The 20,676-nt window shown below is 44.3% G+C and overlaps 1 protein-coding gene across 11 annotated transcripts in view; it reads right to left on the bottom strand.

Moving 5' to 3' along the window:
• The window catches only part of HDAC4 (histone deacetylase 4), a 469,205-nt gene extending 448,729 nt beyond the window's left edge, over positions 1-20,476 (bottom strand). For 5 of the 11 annotated variants that reach the window (XM_073306834.1, XM_073306828.1, XM_073306831.1 and 2 more), the window contains exon 1: positions 19,737-19,828. The gene's annotated coding sequence lies outside the window, so the exon portion shown is untranslated. Of the gene's footprint in view, positions 1-19,736; positions 19,829-20,363 lie in introns of those variants that run through there. The other 6 variants (XM_073306830.1, XM_073306829.1, XM_073306838.1 and 3 more) reach the window with 4 other exon arrangements.
• Positions 20,477-20,676: the final 200 nt, after the last annotated feature.

Here is a 20,676-nt window from a genome sequence, read left to right as displayed (position 1 = left end):
CTCCACTCTCAGATCCTGTCAGCCACTGTAACCATAATAGTATAGGAATGGTCATACTGGGTCAGCCCAAAGGTCCATGTAGCCCAGTATCCTGTCTTCTCACAGTGGCCAATACCAGGTGCTTCAGAGGGAATGAACAGAACAAAGCAATTTATTGAGCGATCCATCCCCAGTTGTCCACTCCAAGCTTCTGGCAATCAGAGACTAGGGACACCCAGAGCATGGGGTTGCATCCATGATCATCTTATGCTAATAGTCATCGATGGACCTAGATTCCATGCAGTTATCTAATTCTTTTTTTAAGCCAGTTACACTTTTGGTGTTCACAACATCCCCTGGCAATGACTGGTTGACTACTTCACAGAACGCACTTTCTTTTGTTTGTTTTAAACCTGCTGCCTATTAATTTCACTGGGTGACCCCTGGTTTTTGTGCTACGTGAAGGAGTAAACAACACTTCCTTATTCACTTTTTCCACACCATTCACAATGTTAAAGATTTCTATCATATCCCCCTTTAATCTCTTTTCTAAAATGAAAAATCCCAGTCTTTTTAATCTCTCCTCAGATGGAAGCTGTTCTAGACCCTTAATCATTTTTATTGCCCTTCTCTGTACTTTTTCCAATCCTAATGTATCTTTGAGATACAGTGACCAGAACTGCATGCAGCATTCAAGGCATGGGCGTACCACAGATTTATATAGTGGCATTCTGACATTTTCTCTTATCTATCCTTTTCCTAATGGTTCCTAACATTTTGTTCACTTTTTTGACTGCTGTGTCACATTGAGCACATTTTCAGAGAACAATCCACAATGATTCCAAATCTTTCTTGAGTGGTAACAGCCCATTTAGACCCCATCATTTTGCATGTATAGTTGGGATTGTGTTTTCCATGTGCATTACTTTGCATTGATCAACATTGCAGTTCATATGACATTTTGTTAACCAGTCACCCAGTTTTGGGAGATCCCTTTGCAACTCTTCAGTCTGCTTTGGACTTAACTATCTTGAGTAATTTTGTATCACCTGCAAACTTTGCCACCTCACTTTTTACCTCTTTTCCAGATCATTTATGAATATGTTGAACAACACAGGTCCCAGTACAGATCCCTGGGGGACACCACTATTTACCTCTCTCCATTGTGAAAAATGATTTAGTCCTACCCTTTGTTTCTGGTCTTTAACCAATTACTAATCCATGAGGGGACCTTCCCTCCTGTTGTCAGATGTTGGCTGTGTGTGTGTGTTCTCTCTGCGTGCTGTCCCAGCTCTGCAGAGAGTTGGCACAGCAGACCTTGATGGAACTGCCCAATAACCACAAGCTCATTAATAGCAAAGGAACTCGGTCAGGTTTATTGTTAATGAAGCATGGTCCTAGTATCCCATAGACTCTACAGGACCACTAACACACGTATGCCCATCACAATAGACCAGCTCAGTCATAGGCTAGCCAAAGACACTCTTTGAGACTCCACTTTATGCACCAATTCAAACAAGTTACGTATTGCCCTGCTGACATGGTTAGCTACCACCATCTACCTTGTACACGTTGGTGCAATCAAAACATTTCTATCCATCACACTGTCATCCTGACCTTATCTTTAAGAGAGGTCATCGTGTTCCTGTTATCTCTTAGGAATGTGTTTGTATCCACTTGGTATCAGGGTGTTCTGGTACCACCTTTCTGGAATATGTTTATGCTTGTGTCCTGTACCTAGCACTTCTCAAAAATGTGTGGTTTTTTGCAATACCAGACCTATTCTTGCCAGATTCGGTGAGCCTGCTCACAGCCTCTCTTGCTAACTTTGCTTTATATTAGCAAGGCTTGACCACTACTTTAGTTCAGGCCTCACACCAGGCCTCTGATACAAGGACTTATGTCTCAGACTCGCTCCACTACTTACCCTATGAATGCCTACTTTGCTTAAAAGCCTTTGGTGAGGGACCTTGTCAAAGGCTTCTGGAAGTCCGAGTACACTGTATCCACTGGGTCACCCTTGCCCACATTTGTTGACCCTCTCAAAGAATTCTAAGATTGGTGAGGCATGATTTCCCTTTGCAAAAGCAGTGTTAACTCTTCCCCAACAAATCATGTTCATCTAGATGTCTGATAATTCTGTTCTTTACTACAGTTTCAACAAATTTGCCTGGTAGTGAAGTTAGGCTTACCAGCCTGTAATGGCCAGGATCACCTCTGGGGCCTTTTTTAAAAAATTGGCCTCACATTAGCTATCCTCCAGTCATCTGGTACAGAAGTATAGCCAGCCATGGTACCTTTAGAACTTGGCCCAAAGGTTCCGCTGCCAGAAAGATTTGATGGGGACCACCAAAGTGCTGTGGTTTTCTTAACCAGTGCCGCAATGTATCTCAATGATGGGATCAAGATGGGGTTTAATATCAGTTTATTGATCGGTGAAGCACTGAACTGGGTCTTGCTCCTCCTGGAGCAGGCCAGCCCAATTCTCAGTAATGTTGACGAGTTCACCCATATCTTCTTGGTAGTACACTTAATGATACAAATCACATCTTTACCACTGAATCTGCAGTGCAATTTCTCCAACAAGGCCATCAGCCCACCTGAGTTTATACTGTCCATTTTCAGCATCAAAAACTTTTCTCCCTTCTCCTGAACTTGCTTGCAGGCTATGAGACATTGCGCAGGCTCTGGTGAGATGTAGTATTAGTTCAAAACTGCTCTGTCATTGTCTCTAAGCGATCCTGAAGAGATAAGGAGCTGCTGAGAACCTCTGACTATGGGTAAGAGTTGGAGAAAATCTTTTGGTGACAAAGGAATCTGCCCCAATCCTTGCTTTTCATTTCAAATACAAGACTCTGGGGGAAGGCGGGTGAGGAAAACAGAAGCTAAATTCCTAGATGAAGGAATCCACTGTAAAAAAGCTCTTATTCCAAACAAGAGGAAAAGAGAGGCAGAGGCACTGAGACAAATGTCTATTCAGTAAACAACCAGAAGGAAGAGCTTTCATTACCAAAAATCTCTGCTTTTAATCCACTGGATTTAGAAAGAAGTTTAACTCACAGGTTTTGTTTTCTAGCAGAGTTCTAGATCCTACACTGGAGAAAGGACTTCCAAACACTTGACTATAGTTGAAAAGCAGAGACACAATCTTTCCCTTTTCACAGTCACCACAGACCACTGATCAAAGCACTAAAAGACAGTTAAAAGATTTAGTATTGAGCCTACTCTGCAGGATGCATTTCTGCAGGTCCTAAGCCAATTCCTGAGTGGCTGAGGCTTGCTGGTCAGTGCCAGGAGCAACAAAAAATTGAACTTTGCAAGATTTCAGGTCCATTTTACTGCTGCTGATTACAGGCAGACAGCAGCAGTGAAATCGAAGTTCACAAAAATCTAGTCACTGTTGCTGTTCAGGAAATATAAGCAGCCAAGACAGGAACTCAAACCATTTGCTCCTCTGACTGCATATGCAGGGAAGGGAAGACCTGCGTTCTCTTACCACAGCCACAAGCTTCAGAAGCTGAACTGTGAAATTAACAAGAATGGAGAGGTTACTCACCCTGTGCAGTAACTGGGAGTGCTCCAAGATGTGCATCCCTACGGCTGCTCCACTTCAGGTGTGCACACGCACTATGCACCTTTGATTGGAGATCTTCAGTGGCTCGTTGGCTCATGCATGTGCCCTATGCATCCTCATACCCCATGCAGAGACTAGACAGGGTATGTGGGCAAACCTTCCCCACTGCACAGTCTCATAGAGAAAACTCCAAAGCAGAGGGGGAAGGAGGACCGGTAGTGGAGCACCCATGCGGCACACATCTCAAAGAATTCCAGTTACTGCAAAGGGTGAGCAACTTTTTCTTCTTTGAAGTGTCCCTACTGGTACCTCAGGTGACTACCAAGCAATACCCCCAGGTGAAGGGGGAGTTTCAGATCAGAATCCAGGACTGTAGACAAGACTGCATTCCCAAGGGCAGTATCCAATCTGGAAAAACAGACCACCACACATTTGGGAAAGGTGTGTATTGAAGTCTAAGCTGCAGGCTTGCAGACTTCAGCAACAGAAATGTTCTTGATCAGTGACACTGCGGTAGAGTGCGCCCTTGTGGATTGGGCCAATGCCCTAGAAGGAGGCTGTATATCAACAGATTCAGAACAGGAAATGACATCCAGAAATCCCTCTAGAGAGCCTCTGTGTGGAGACTGTGGACCCTTTAGATCTGTCAGCAATTCACATGAACAGTCCAGGAGACTTCCTACAGGACTTGGTTACGTCCAGATAGAAAGGTAATGCCCTCTTGACATCCAGTTTATGTAAAACAGCATCCTTCCTCATCTGGTATGGTTTTAGGGGGGAAACACACATGGATGACCTGGTTAATCTGAAACTTGGACAATACCTTAGGTAGGAATTTAGATCACAGACATAATAAAACGTTCTTGAAAAATACTATAAAGAATGGGTCTGCCATTAGTGCTCCTATTTCCCCAACTTTTCAACCATCTTTGTGGATAGGTTAAGAAGGGAAGAGATAGTCATCGATCCAAAGGGAGGTCTCATGAAAGACACCTGATTATGAAGTTCAGATCCCAAACAGGAGTAATTCTTTCACTCAAGGGAAAAAAGGTTCCCCAATCCTTTGATAAATCTCATTGTTGCAGGGCTAGCCACACTGAGAATCCCTCAACTGAGGAATGAAAGGCTGTTATAGCCACAAGTGGATTCTGATAGAAAAAGATAATCCTGTCTTTTGATTTCAGGAGGAAGCCTTGAACAGCGGAGAGGGAAGAATAAGTAGGTGGAAGATGTTGCTGTTCATACCAATCGTTGAATCATCTCCACTTCGGAAGGGAAGTATTTTGGGTGGATTATGTCCTGCTGTTCAACAATACCTGTTGTACTTCCACAGAGCAAGCAGTCTCTATTTCCAGGAACCACTGAGGAGTCACGCCTTGAAAGAAACTTACTCCTAAACTGAAGAACCCAACCAGCATCTTAAGGAAGTAGATGAGTAGCAGCCAGAAGGCTGATTGTTTGGCAGACATCCAGGTAAGGTCATGCCTCTCTTGGCCATGTTAAAGTTGATTTCCTGCCTCAATAAATGCTCAAGAGAGGGGTCCCAGAAGAGGGTCGGGGAAGGGAGGTAAAAATGGATGGAGCATCTCAATGTTAGGACTTCCGAGATCCATTTGTCAGATGTAATCTATTCTCAAGACAGTTGAAAATGGGAGAGTGTCCCTGAAGGGAGGGAGGTGGGCAAACCGTTGCAACTGGAGAAGCAAAAACACAGGGATGATTCAGACCCTCAATCTGCCCGTCAAAATTGATGTTTTAATAATGAAAAGGGTTCTGTAGTTGAACCAGGTTTAGTGGATTGTCTATTCTTCTGAAACTTTGGATTCCTCCTCAGAGGCTCGGGTTGGAATCCAGACAACTGGATGGGGTGGGATCTCTGAGCTACCCGGGATCTCCATTTACTTGCAGGTGTGTAGATTCCAAGAGATCTCAAGGTGGCTCTCGAGCCTGTCAACACATGGAAATGACTCAGTGTTCTTAGTAAAAAGTTTCAAACCATCAAAAGGAAGATCCTCAACTGTATTTTGGACCTTCCTATGGAATCCAGAGAGCTAGAGCCAAGATGCCCGACATGTAACAATTGTTGTGGAGATGGAACAAGCAGCAGTGTCAGCAACATCCAGGAAGGCCTGTAAAAGTGTTGGCAAGCAGCCAACCCGCAGCTATGATGGCTTGGACCTACTCTCAGTGCTCTCTCTTGGAAGGTGTTCAATAAAGGAGTGAAGCTTGCAATAGTTGGTGTGATTATGCTTGGCCATAAAAACTTGGTATAGGCAATCCTAAACTGCAAGGTTGCAAATTAATACCTTTTACGTTCAAAAAAAAGATAAAGATATTTGAATCTTGTCGTATGGTATCAATTGAGTGTGGTGCTGTCTTCCACACCCGTTTATAGCTTCAGTGATCAAGGAATTAGGAGAAGGGTGGTAAATAAAAATTCAGAACCCTTGGCTGGGCAGAATACTTTATCAGTACACTTGCAAGTAGGTGGTACTGTTGCCAGGATCCAGAAGTGCCTCATAAATGGGCAAGGCCAGTCAAGCAGACAATGCTGTTTGTAAAATGTCCAACAGTTTGTACTATGACTTCAAGGGATGCTTGCAAAGAATCTGCCACCTTCTTTCACAAGGCCCTGAAGCCGTCTGAAGTCATCAGCCAGGGAGAGTGGGGGAGACATCATGGCCTCATCTGGAAGAGATTAGCTGTGAGGTGGCGTCCTTTTCCACCGTAGCCTCTTCCTCTTGCTGCTCAGATAGCTGAGCAGAATCATAGAATAGAATCATAGACTTAGGGTAGGAAGAGACCTCACGAGGTCATCTCAGCCAATCCCCTGCTCAAAGCAGGACCAACGCCAACTAAATCATCCCTGCCAAGGCTTTGTCAAGCCAGGCCTTAAAAACCGCTAAGGATGGAGATTCCATCACCGCCCTGGGTAACCCATTCCAGGGCTTCACCACCCTCCTAGTGAAATAGATTGAGGAGGAGACTGTCTGTCCAGATAATCCCAGCAAGCAAGGCTAGAGGCACTAGAAAATTTCTGACAGTAGGCTGCCCAAGGGTCCTAATATGACCACTGAAGGAGACCATACAGAACAGAGGATGGTATCAATTACTATTCATACCAATGAGGAGGAGCTTCAAAGTGTATGCTCCAAGAATCACCCCTCTCCCTGTAGGTGTCAGTAAAAGGGTTCCTGTAATGGTAAGTAAGGTACGAGAGCCCGGCACTGAGATTTGAGGCACTGAAGAAATGTCCTCATCATCTAGTGGGGGAGTACCACCAGAGAACAGGGAGAATCTAGTAATTCCAGGGAAAGATGTAGTTCCTGTGATCCCATGGATCTCGGTACCAAGAAATGGTCAGTTTCACTGTTCCACGGAACACTGAGCAACTGACTTCATTCTTAGAAATTACATGCTCTGCCTAGGTAAGCAGACCAACAGAATAGGAGAGAAACTTTAGAGCCACACAAATCTGTTCTTCTATTTGACAACTGGCTTCATAAAAGATATTCTCTCACCCATCCTGTCTCTCTAATATCCTGGGACCAACACAGCTACAATTACACTGCATCTGACAGATAAAGAAGACAGAGTTCCCTGCAGTCTTGTGGATAAAAGCTACTTAGTTCATTACATAACAGATGAGAATATTTTTTAATAAACCTCAAGAGTTAAACATAATACACAATATGGGAAAGTTAGAGAATTTATAGTCAAGAAGATTACTGGGACCTTCCATGTCTGAATCTGAACTGTGAGGTGTACCCTTCTCCCTCATTCTTGGGAGTTAGATAACCTTTAGACTGTTAAACTGAAAACCCCAGTAAGAAAGCTGAAAGTTAAGGCTGATACTGGTGTGAGTGAAAGATGGAGTATGTTTAACCCTTCCTCTTTCAAATTATTAAATAGTCACTAAAAGCAGAACAGAACCAGCCTTAATTTCAGCATTAATCCCTCCCTATCGCTCCTTTGCGCACACCTTCCTTCCTAAGTTAAATTGTCTCAATCTTCCAGTTCATTCTGGTTTTTAAAATTATACAGGCTGAATAATGTTTAAATTAAAATGTATACTGTTAAATAAGCCAATACTAAATAATTAACATCTGCTTTTTACTTGGCTATGCTGTACTATTTAGACATAATACTAGACTGGCAATTACATATTTTATAGGAAACTATGCCAAAAGAGTCAGTCCAGTTTGACGGATAAGAAGAACCTATATTCTGAAGTTCAACACAATCTAGAACAAATACCAACACACAACCAGATGACTGCGCAATTCCCTAGGGAAAAAGTAATTCCATAATGGTTTGAACAACACTTCCACTTTGAATGCTGGTTCAGGCTGTCATACAATAGAACTAACTTATTGTTTCAGGCTTAAGCGTCAATCCAACAAAAGCATCTGAACTGCATAAAACTAACTGCTTTATAAACAACGCTAAGCCAGAAACCCCTAACATGCACATTTTTATTCAGAGCAGACTTAAAGTGTTTCTATAAACCATATCAGCGTAATTAACACTGAAACTATGTTAACAGAGTACAGAGTTTTGTAAAAGCTACAAGATTAACCCTGTGTTAAAATGAAGTAAATTATTCTTCAAGATGACTATCCCCCTGAAGAAAACAGAAAACACAGAACATTAGAAAAAGTTTCCTTGGCTAGCGTTCCTGTTTTTCCCTTTTGCCATTAGAGGCTCATGGTTTTAAAAGGGCTCTCTCTAGTATACTAGATTCTCTTGCTTCAGGTAGTTTGATATTGGAAGTTATTAGTAGGGATGTAACCCCAGTGCTACAAATTCTGCATTTTTCCCTGCAGGACTGCAGAAAAGATGGAATACAGAGCTTTGCAAAAGCGGCAAAGAGTCCTGTGGCACCTTATAGACTAACAGACATGTTGGAGCATAAGCTTTCGTGGATGAATACCCACTTCATCGGATGACTGTAGTGGAAATTCCCAGAGGCAGGTATAAATATGCAAGCAAGAATCAGGCTAGGGATAAGGAGGTTAGTTCAACCAGGGAGGATGAGGCCCTCTTCTAGCAGTTGGTGTGAACACCAAGGGAGGAGAAACTGCTTTTGTAGTTGGCGAGCCATTCACAGTCTGTGTTTAATCCTGAGCTGATGGTGTCAAATTTGCAAATGAACTGAAGCTCAGCAGTTTCTCTTTGAAGTCTGGTCCTGAAGTTTTTTTGCTGCAGGATGGCTACCTTTAAATCTGCTATTGTGTGTCCAGGGAGACTGGAGTGTTCTCCTACACGTTTTTGTATATTGCCATTCCTAATATCTCATTTGTGTCCGTTTATCCTTTTACGTAGGGACTGGCCAGTTTGGCCAATGTACATAGCAGAGGGGCATTGCTGGCACATGTTGGCATATATTACATTGGTGGACGTGCAGATGAATGAATCGGTGATGGTGTGGCTGATCTGGTTAGGTCCTGTGATGGTTCGCTGGTGTAGATATGTGGGCAGAGTTGGCATCGAGGTTTGTTGCATGGATTGGTTCCTGAGTTAGAGTTACTATGGTGCAGTGTCTAGTTGCTGGTGAGAATATGCTTCAGGTTGGCAGGTTGTCTGTGGGTGAGGATTGGCCTGCCTCCCAAGGCTGTGAAAGTGAGGGATAATTGTCCAGGATGGGTTGTAGATCACTGATGATGCGTTGGAGAGGTTTTAGCTGAGGACCGTATGTGATGGCCAGTGGAATTCTGGGGGTTTCTTTCTTGGGTTTGTCTCGCAGCAGGAGGCTTCTGGGTACACGTCTGGCTCTGTCAATCCGTTTTCTTATTTCCTTGTGTGGGTAGTGTAGTTTTGAGAATGCTTGGTGAAGATCTTGTAGGTGTTGATCTCTGCCTGAGGGGTTGGAGCAAATCCGGTTGTATCTCAGCACTTGGCTGTAGACAATGGATTGTGTGGTGTGTCCAGGATGGAAGCTGGAGGCATGAAGGTAGGCACAGCGGTCAGTGGGTTTTCGGTATAGGGTGGTGTTAACATGACCATCACCTATTTGCACTGTGTTGCCTAGGAAGTGGACCTTCCATTTAGATTGGTCCAGGCTGAGGTTGATGGTGGGGTAGAAGCTGTTGAAACCATAGTGGAATTCTTCCAGGGTTTCCTTCCCATGGGTCATCATCATCATCACCACCACGATGACATCAAGGTAGCATAGGTGGAGAAGGGGTGTGAGTGGACGAGAGCTGAGGAAGCATTGTTCTATGTCAGCCATCAAAATGTTGGCATATTGTGGGGCCATGCAGGTGCCCATAGCGGTGCCACTGGTCGGGAGGTGTATATTGTCACCAAATTTGAAATAGTTGTGCGTGAGGATAAAGTCACAGAGCTCAGTAACCAGTTGTGCTGTGGCATCATCACGGATACTGTTCCTGACAGCTTGTATTCCATCTGTGTGTGGGATGTTTGTGTAGAGAGCCTCTACATCCATGGTGGCTCGGATGGTGTTTTCTGGAAGATCATCAATGCATTGTATTTTTCTCAGGAAATCAGCGGTGTCATGGAGATAGCTGGGAGTGCTGGTGGCATAGGGTCTGAGTAGAGAGTCCACATATCCAGACAGTCCTTCAGTGAGTGCCAATGCCTGAGATGATGGGGCGTCCAGGATTTCTGGGTTTGTGGATCTTGGGTAGTAGATAGAACAACCCCAGTCGGGGCTCTAAGAGTATGTCGATTTGTTCCTGAGTTAGTGTAGGGAGTGTCCTGAGTAGATGGTGCAGTTTCTTAGTGTATTCCTCAGTGGGATCTGAGGAAAGAGGCCTGTAGAATTTGGTACTCGAGAGTTGTCTGGAAGCCTCCTTTTGGTAGTCAGACCTGTTCATGAGGACAACAGCACCTCCTTTATCAGTCTCTGATTATTTTGTCAGGGTTGTTTCTGAGGCTGTGGATGGCATTGCGTTCTGCACTACTTAGGTTATGAGGCAAGCGATGTTATTTTTCCACAATTTCTGCTTGTGCACGTCGGTGGAAGCATTCTATGTATAGGTCCAGACTGTTGTTTCGACCCTCAGGAGGAGTCCATGTGGAGTTCTTCTTCTTGTGCTGTTGGTGGGAGGGTATCTGTGTATCAGTGCGCTGTTCAGTGTTTCTTTGCTGCTTTTACAGATCCAGACTAACACGGCTACCCCTCTGAGAGCTTTGCAAGTTAGGAAAATGAATGAATACAGAGGAATCTAACTTGTGCTAATGATTGGCCTATGATGAATTACTTACTGTTTCTCAAGATTCAGTTAATGCAAACTGAATAAGGAAACCAAAGCTATTTTGTTCATTTGACAAGTGTAATTTAGTTTTATTTATAATAAATCAACGTACACTGATAAATGTTAACACACTTTGTAAAAGTAATTAAATCTTAATAGGAGACCTCACTACAGCACTATTAAATCTTTCCAAAAAGTAAGGAGTATGAATTATCAAGGTTCTACTGTATATGTGAAAGGTAAATTTATACAAATGTAATCAGATGCTAGTGCTTTCCTCAGAATGAAAACGCATCTTTAAGAGGTCACCTCAAACACCATATAGTGCTGCTATTATTCTGTTCACTGTACAGATACCCAAATTACTGATGTTCCAATCCTGGAATTTATTTTTAAAGAAGTATTCTGCTTCATTACTGTCTCAGCTCAATAATTTACACGTTTGTTATAAAATCCTAGCCCTCCTTATGCAGATATATATATAGGACAGGTCTGTAGGAGGTCAGACTTTACAAAATGAGAGGTTCAACACACCAGCAACCACAGACATGACAACCGGATTGCACCTGAGGCATTGTCTTGGGTATTCAGTTTCAGCTACACAGAGAGAAGAGGAAAAGTACCCAGCTATACATATTCCCCATCTGATCACCTGCCTGCATCACACACACCCCCCTACGGCTCCCTGCCCCCCCCACGGCATTACCTCCTTGCTGTCTCTCTTCTGGAGACATATTGTTAAAGGAGTATAGTAATTACCAATTCCTTAAAATAGGGTCAACATATTTAGTACCATCTTGAGTTAACACATGATGGAATCCTACTAAGATGGGCTTTTCGATTGGGGGGAAGGAGGGTGAAGCTGCCACCACCGGGGACCTGCGCTATGCTTCACTAGCTGAAATTAGGAGACTGCGAATGTGCACCTGAAGTCTTCAGACCATCCAAACTGGTTTCCAGCTCTAGGCCCCTCTATCACACTAGGGAACAAAAATTGTATGTGTAGTAGTCAAGGCCAAACAAAAAGTTTGTCAGACAAGTGTGAGGTTCCTCTCTGATGATGTTATTTGAAAATACTTTTATATTTGAAACTATGGTTCGATTATCAGAATAGGGGACATAATTGTCATAGGTCTGTGACCCCAAATTCCCATACATTCCTCAGTACTACTACAATGCCATCTGAAACAGTTTGTCACCAAAACTACTCTCAAATGTATCCACCAGGAAAACAAGAGGGGAAAAAAAAAAAAAATGAACTGGATCAAGATGTGCACAACAGTAAATACCACAACTGAGGCTGAATTTTTATATTTACATAAAAGACAGGCCAAGCATAAATTCCTTGCAGAGGAAGAACTATAGAAGCTTTCCAAGGGATTTTATAGTCTGTTCTTGTTTCTTCTTTTACTGCCTTTCTATAATCTTGTGTGTCCCCCACCATTTTCCCTCTCATACTTTTCTCCCCTTCTCTAACTTTTTCTAGGACTGTCATGACAACACAAGAACCCCATCAAGGAAACACAAGGCAGTATTTGTTTTCTTTTCTGAGTTTAACCGTGCAAATCCTTTCCAGGTAAAGAGGCATTACCCAAATATCCTGCTTACTGGTTAGACAGCACTGTTGAGGACAAGAATCACTCCATACATATATCACACATCGCCTGATCAACGTGGCCCATTGTAGGATAAAGCATCCCTCCACTTCAGTTTCCTAGTTAACACCATCAAATAGCAAGAAAAATTGCTTATCCAAGACACTCAGATACTACCGTAGCGGGAAGCATACAAGAACTTGAACAGAGCATGGCAAGCAGGAAGTTTGCAGAAGGTAAGTTTTCATTTTTAAAAAAATTATCTAGCTCTTATGGTTGAGGCGGCCTGCAAAATGTGAACTGAATAAAGTGATGATGTACTGCTGTGTTCCTGGTTCTACAGACAGCTCCAATACCCGTGCTGCTTCTCAGCACCCACAATCTGTAGCAGAGTGAAAACTGACCCAAAGTCTCACCAGTTTTCACTGCTTTTTTCAGACCTCTAGGCAGCAATGAAACTGAAAAGAATCAGGTCAATTTCATTGTGCCAACACTTGAGAAAGTTGAGAGCAACAGCAAAGTCGGACACCAAAGCTATTATTTGGGGAAATGAGCTAAAAAAATGACAACTAGGAGAAGGGTCAAGTATTAGAAACTGACTCTCAGCAGCAACAAAGCAGAGGGATGAATTCAGGAAAGCTACCCCTGTTCAGTGCCTGCCACTTATTTCATATCAGTCTGAGAGCTTGTCTACACTAATACACGGGGTCACTTTAAGATCCGCAACCTCAGCTACATGAATAGCATAGCTGAAGTCAACATACTTAGATCTACTTACCACGGTGTCTTCTCTGCGGTAAGTCGACAGCGGATGGTCTCCCGTTGACTCCGCTTGCGCTTCTCATTCTGGTGGAATACCGGAGTCGAGGAGAGCGTGCTCAGTCAATTTATCGTGTCTATACTAGACACGATAAATTGACCCCCGCTGGATCAATCACTGCCTGCTGATCCAGCAGTTAGTGTAGACAAGCCCTCAGATGATCGATTTAGTGCTTCAGCCACAAGGAGTCTAGTTAAAATTTTAACTCCAATATGTGGCTTTATGGGTTGGGGAGAAGCAGAAAGGAGACATTATATAGGAGACGGCAGAGAACATAAGGCAAGGAAAGGAATAAAAGAGGTAAGAGGGAATTAACCAAAAGGTAGCTCAGGAAAAACGAAATGTTGAGTGAAGACAGGAAGGAAAAGAAAATACCAGAGCATGTAGTAAGTAGTACTGATTGAAGAAAACTTGGCAAATAATTAATGGTATCAATGTTCATCAAATACTGTACTCCATTAATACTTTTTTGTGGTTTTCAACCAGCACAGTAGCTAGGCAAATACTATTCTGCACATACACTACTTCTGGGGGTATTATCAAATATAGTCAATGAATATTTCTTCTACTATTCATTCAACTGTAGTAATAAGTCACATTTAAAAATATCTATTACACTGAAAGTTGTTAAATACCATATTTAACAGTATTTAAAACATACTATCAAGTGGCCTGGAGCGATTTTCTTCTTTAAATTGCAGGGAGCATAGTAGCAAATATTTTCACCCAGGCATATTAGTTTAGGCCTTGGGCTATAAGTATCAATTTTTTGAAGCCCTGACTTTTCTTCTACATAGACTACTACCTTGATAATTATTTCCTCCACTTGGCCAATAGGACACCATACTGTACTTCAGAAAGAGTGCAGGGGTCTAGTTACAGTCGACACCTTCCAAAAGGTTAGTATGAGCTCTAACTGCAATTTCAGTAGCATTTTCAAGGAATCTAAGAAAGGCAAGTTTTCATCTTTGGCCTTAGGTTGCATGTACCCAAGCATTCAATACACCCAGGATTTAAGTGCATATAACATCATATTATTGTTTACCCTTCCCTCAAAGACCAGTGATTTGAACATATCTTACAATAAAGAAAATATTCAACTTAAAGAAAAAAAATTAGGAAAAATGCCTCTCTCAGGCAACAAGGTTTGAGATACAGACTACCTTTGAAGTTACCTTAAAAAAAAAAAAAAATCATTGACTACTCCCCACTTCTCAAAATTCTGAAGGGCACTAGCAATAAGAGTTACACCTATCAAGTCCAACATTTGTACCGACTAGTTTCTTTGATACGTTTTATGCATTTTCAAACAAAATAACTGCTTATAACTTCCTTAAACTACAAGCCTAGGCCCCAAGCCTGCAGGCAGACTGCTGAGCCCAGGTAGAGTGATGTGCAATTTATAGTGCATAGGTGGTACAATCAGGGCCCGAACGCAGAGATTTCATACATTCTACATCTTCAAAGCAAGGACACAATTGGACACAGCTTTAAAAATCTACCCCACAGAGGTAAGTGGAAAGCTGTCTCTAGCTGTCTAGCCAGGGGATAGTGAGCTTAAAGTCATCAATTTCTGTAAAAACTAAGTTTTTGTTTTTTAATAAGTTCTTATTTCACACATGATTGCAAAGATAGCCCAGATGCTAAAAGAATGAGAACTGATTCCATGTTTTCATGAGCCTGCGGACAGGCAACTCCTGAACCTCTGCTGATGTTCATAGTAGCATCAGAGTATATCAAGAAGAAACTGGAAGTTTTAATGTGTAATATTTGAGCAGAAATAAAACTCAAATCAGGTCAATTCAAGCTGCTGCTGCTTCAGAAAGCTACCTGCAATTGCATACATAAAAGAGTAATTCATGGTAGTGAAGAATTTTGCAGATTGCATGGAGGACTTGCTCCCAACCCAAATCCACACAGTAGAAAGAAGGTTCCAAGAGATGGATGAAGTACTAGAAACCCTCCCCCGCATACACTGAAGAAGCTCTAAGGAAAAGTGAAAGGGAAGAGACTGTTTCTTCTTTCCAGCAGCTAGAGGGGAGCTGAGCAGTAACTTTCACCCACGTTTTATCAGAAGCTGCTGTGACAGAGTGGCTCAGGGACAGCAACCTCTCAAAAGCTGTGTGTGACAATTCATGGACATCACTTGTAAAGTCCCCACCCTCATCTTTCATATCTACCTCTGGCTCACAGTCACCTGTTTTTTCAAGTGTGTCTATTAATTTTGAGATACCAATAGTTCAGAAACTGGTTCAGAAACTGGTATGGAAGAGACCTCCTTTTTTCCTTTTGTACCATCCTCTATCAAAGTATTTGAATCTGAAGTCATTCTTGAAACTTTAAAGCTTCACAATCAAGCTGAAATTTGTATGTTGACTGTACAATTTTGTATTGTGTTCTTATAAATTTAAACAATCTATACAAGTAACTAGATTACTGAAAATCTGTAATATCCATCACGACCTTGTTTAAAAGGTTTTTTTAAATTGCTGATTAACTTCAGTAGACAGAGATCTAATTTATGTTGTCAATCCCGTATCAGAAACTTTATGCACAGATCCCGCTGTTCCCTAATTTTTGGTTCCTAGCTACTCCTTATAAACAAGGCATCCTGGGATTCTACTTTCACTGCTTTCTTACCACTGACCCCCTAAAGTTATCTTCTGTTCAGACTTGTCTGATTACATCTGTTGTACTTACCAGTATGTTGAAAATCTTGGCCCATGAACACTAAATTCTTCAAGTGTGTTCCACCAGATGAGACAACGGCTTTTACTCAAATTTGTTTTTACGTTACCTCTATTAAATAATTGACAAGTTTCCCCTCTATTATCATTTTATTTCCAGAATATTTGTGTGTTGGTTTAATCCACTTTACCTTTCTAAACTAAACCCTGAAGGAAAATTAAATACTGAAGTTGAAAGATGGCATTCTAAAGGTCCAAAAATAAGTGAACACAACTGATATTAATAATGAAGGATATCTGATAAGATACACATGCAAATATAAAAACAGCACAAGATTCATGAAGTTTCTCTCTTACATACTTTGGTTTATAAAAAAAATGTGGTCTCTTCTAACTGGGTGGCATTTTACATTTCCAACTGTAATTGAGTGAACATGTTGCCATGGTAACAATGGAATTGTGCAATAATTTTGGTGCCTTGTAATTGCTGGATATTTGTATACAAGCAGCTGAGCTTTCTTAATTCAGTGCCCCCTCAAATCTTTCAGGCAGACTCTGGAGCTACAACAGCATCTTTTAATGTGAAAACTCAAACAATTTCTGGTCCTTCAGCCACTATTAGAATTCAAAGCAATGACAGGTCACATTACAAAAAAGAAATCCTGTCAAGAATCAGGCTACTTAAATTTTTGTGTTCCTTAGCTATTTAAAAATATTGCCCTTTTTAAGAAATCTTATTAAGATAGATAACTTCAGGTAACTTTTGGCCGCAACAGAAAGCGCTAACAGTAGTGAACACCATACAAGTCACTTTTATTGATGCTATGTAACAGCAGTAAATCCAGATGTACTCTGACACCTTCCTTCAAGAAAGGTGAAACTCACCTTAGGTACAGAGTGCAAATACAAGACTCTCTACATGACTTAAATCTCGCATTGGGGCTATGCAGAAAGTAAAATACAGGCATCTCTACACTAGCCCAAATAGACAGATGTGGATGAGGTGAAACCAGAGGATCCATACTGTGATGAGTGACCCCAATACACAGCTACTACGTTCTGGGTGCCCTGATTCCAGGTTGGTGGATGACTTTCACCTGCCCAGTCCACCCACACTTCTCTCATAGACCGCTCAGCTACTTGTGAAATAAAACTTCCATAAATTCCCCCCTAAAATATTAGGCAAATCTATAGTAAATGAATGTCAACATTTTAAAAGTGACAACTCTAATGTATGCAAAGCTTTATATGAAAGTTGTCACAGCAAATCTAATGACAAACTGAAAAAACCTTCAGTGTCATGCAAATACGTACATAAGCCACTTAATAGCATTACATGTACTTCGAAGAAACGAATGGATCAGTTTTACCTCCCCTCCAAATGGTATGAGGTGTCTTGGTATAATATTAAATAATCATCATGTAATAAAAGTGATTTTGCTTAAGAGGTCATGCTGCACTTACAATGCCACACACACACACAAAAATCAAACGATTAAAGAAACTCAAGTATTGCACACAGCATTTTTCCTGATAAATTCCTGCAGCATAAACCCACACACAACAGTTCAGTAACACCTCTCTTCCCATTGCTCCCAATACATTATAATTAATTTTTTTAAACTATGACATGAACATTGTTGCACAAACCAACATTTCATACAGTAAAACTCCCTTTTAAACACACAGCAAGTCAGGGGGAAAAGGGAACAAGGCACAGTGCGGGGGTAGGCCAGAATGTTACCCATAAGTTTCATTTGATACTGTCATTGTGTGTTATATATTAACAGCCTAAAAGTAATCATGAAAATTTGTTACACAAAACAATCTACTGTCCACTCGTTCCATAAGAAGACAGAATTATTTTGTTTGCCAATCAATAAGTATCTATTTGGCTCACATAAGTGGACAAGCAAAATTTTGTAATGCTGATTTACTAGTATCTCAACCAAGGTAATAAAATACAAGTTATAAAAACTATCATAAGCATGAAATGCACAAGACTCCCACATAAGTCCACAGACACTTTACATAAGATACATTTTATTTACTAAAAAGATCAAAACAGCTACTTTGAATGGGTCAGCATTAGATAAAGTCACTTTTGAATAATACATGCATGTACGTATAGCCTGGACTATCATCATATTAGCACAGAAACATGTGCAGAAGGGGCAATAGGGGACAATAATCATATTTTTAAAAACTTTTACAAGAACACAGGCCACTCACTGCAAAGCTTTGTTTTGTGTCATCTCCCAAATACTGGAATTATAACTAAGCATTCAAAACAGTAATCACTTACAGTTTAAAGAGCTATCTGCACCTCTTTATCCCAGCAGTCCCCTTTAGGTTTTATTTCAGGGCTACGAATAATTCAACTACGAAAATTCCCATTTTATCGAAGGGTTTATTTCCTAAAGTTAATATATACATAGTACTATCCTATGTATCAGAATTTTTTAATGAATTGTCACTCATAATTTAAAGGGCAAATTTGGGGGTGGGGAGGGCTAATTGGTTTAAAAAGCAGAATTGTAAACAGCTTAATCAATTTGCAAGTGAGCTCAACCCTTCTAATTCCAGAACCCCCCACCCATACCCCTGCCCCTTCACAGAACATGTCTTCGCTATTAACTTGGTGAGACAGACACGCCTCTGCACAGGGAAGGGAGGGAGATATTTGGGCAGTAGGAGGGATGGGGGATGTGAGCACACCCAAATCCTCACTGCCTCCATCTGCAAGGGTCACCCTGCTGCACGGACAGATTCCCGCACACACCCCAGTGCCTGTGACAGCCTGTCAGCCCCCCAACGCACACACAGCGCTGGACGGACAGCCAGACACCCAGCGACCCTACACACACGGCGCAGCTGTTGGGCAACATACACAGCGACCGCCAGACAGACAGACAGACACACACGCACCGGGGCTGCTGGATACACAGACAGGCAGACACAGCTCCCCTCTTACACACCCAGTGACTGCCAGACAGACACACGGCCGGACCCGAACCCGGCCCCCACAGCCAGTGACTGCCAGACAGACACACGGCCGGACCCGGCCCCCACACGCCCCCACGGCCCCACACCCAGTGACTGCCAGACAGACACACGGCCGGACCCGGCCCCGGCCCCCACAGCCCCACACCCAGTGACTGCCAGACAGACGCACGGCCGGACCCGGACCCGGACCCGGCCCCCACGGCCCCACACCCAGTGACTGCCAGACAGACACACGGCCGGCCCCGGCCCCCACACGCCCCCACGGCCCCACACCCAGTGACTGCCAGACAGACACACGGCCGGACCCGGACCCGGACCCGGCCCCCACGGCCCCACACCCAGTGACTGCCAGACAGACGCACGGCCGGCCCCGGCCCCCACACGCCCCCACGGCCCCACACCCAGTGACTGCCAGACAGACACACGGCCGGCCCCGGCCCCCACACGCCCCCACGGCCCCACACCCAGTGACTGCCAGACAGACACACGGCCGGCCCCGGCCCCCACACGCCCCCACGGCCCCACACCCAGTGACTGCCAGACAGACACACGGCCGGACCCGGCCCCGGCCCCCACGGCCCCACACCCAGTGACTGCCAGACAGACACACGGCCGGACCCGGACCCGGCCCCCACGGCCCCACACCCAGTGACTGCCAGACAGACACACGGCCGGCCCCGGCCCCCACACGCCCCCACGGCCCCACACCCAGTGACTGCCAGACAGACACACGGCCGGACCCGGCCACACAAACGGCAGGAGGCTGCCGGCCAGAGAGACCCAGCCCCGCCCCGCCCCCTGCCCTGCGGGCGGCTCTCGGGCCACGGCCCCCGGCGCCTCGGCCGCTCCACTCACCCCGGCCGCATCGCTCCCGGCCGAGCCCCGCTCAGCAGCGAGGCGGCAGCAGCGCTGCTCACTGGGTGGGGGGGGAGGGCAGGGGGAGGAGAAGGTGGAGCCGCAGAGACCCGGAGGGGGCGGGACGTATCACAGCCCCGGCCCCACCCGGCTCATTCACAAAAACCCAAGGCACGCCGAACCGCCGGAGAGCGGAGCCCGCAGGCCCCGCGCTGAATGGCCCCGTCAGGGGTCAGTCACCTCACGACCCGCCCCCGACTCCACCTCGTCCTCCCCTATTGGTGAGCGGACGGAGCCCCGCCCTCTCATCGCTGCTGCCTAATCACAGTGCAGCGTGAGCCTTCAAGCGGCTCAAACGCACCCGCCACTACAGCGGAGACGCCCCCCATTGGTGCTTCGACCTGCCCATCAACCTCCTGCCCGGAACCCTCCGCGTTCTCCACTCAGACCAGAGAAAAATCGCCCTGCGCGACCCATCCCTTTAAAGACCCAGCGGTCTGGAGCGGCCTCAGCAGAATTAAAAGCCGGAGGACAAAAATACCCGCAGCCTTAAAGGGACCGCACAGCGCCTGCCTCCGTATAGATGCGGGCACACGTTGCGCGGATCGGGGGAGCCTGGGTACTGACCTGTGCGGCGGCAGCAGACGCTCGGGGCGGCGGCAAGGCACGGGGAGGGCCAGGCGCTGGGGGAACACAGCGGCGCGCGCGCCACCAACGGAATCAGCCTGTGATGGGATCCGCCATTTTGGAATTTTAGATGGAAAGTCACGTGGTGCGACCATTTTTTCCCTCCGCCAATCAGCAAGCGGCGGCTATTTTTAGCACAATTCCCTGCTCCATGGACGAGGTGCGATGGGGGGGAAGCGGGGGCGGTGGGGGGCCTGTGAGCAGGGCCGGCTCTAGGCACCAGCAAAGCATGTGCTTGGGGCGGCACAATTCC

Source organism: Lepidochelys kempii, chromosome 11 (assembly GCF_965140265.1).
Source record: "Lepidochelys kempii isolate rLepKem1 chromosome 11, rLepKem1.hap2, whole genome shotgun sequence".
NCBI classification, from domain to species: domain Eukaryota; kingdom Metazoa; phylum Chordata; order Testudines; family Cheloniidae; genus Lepidochelys; species Lepidochelys kempii.
The sequence above is the reverse complement of the archived record's forward strand: the minus strand, read 5'-3'. Positions and strand labels throughout refer to the sequence as shown.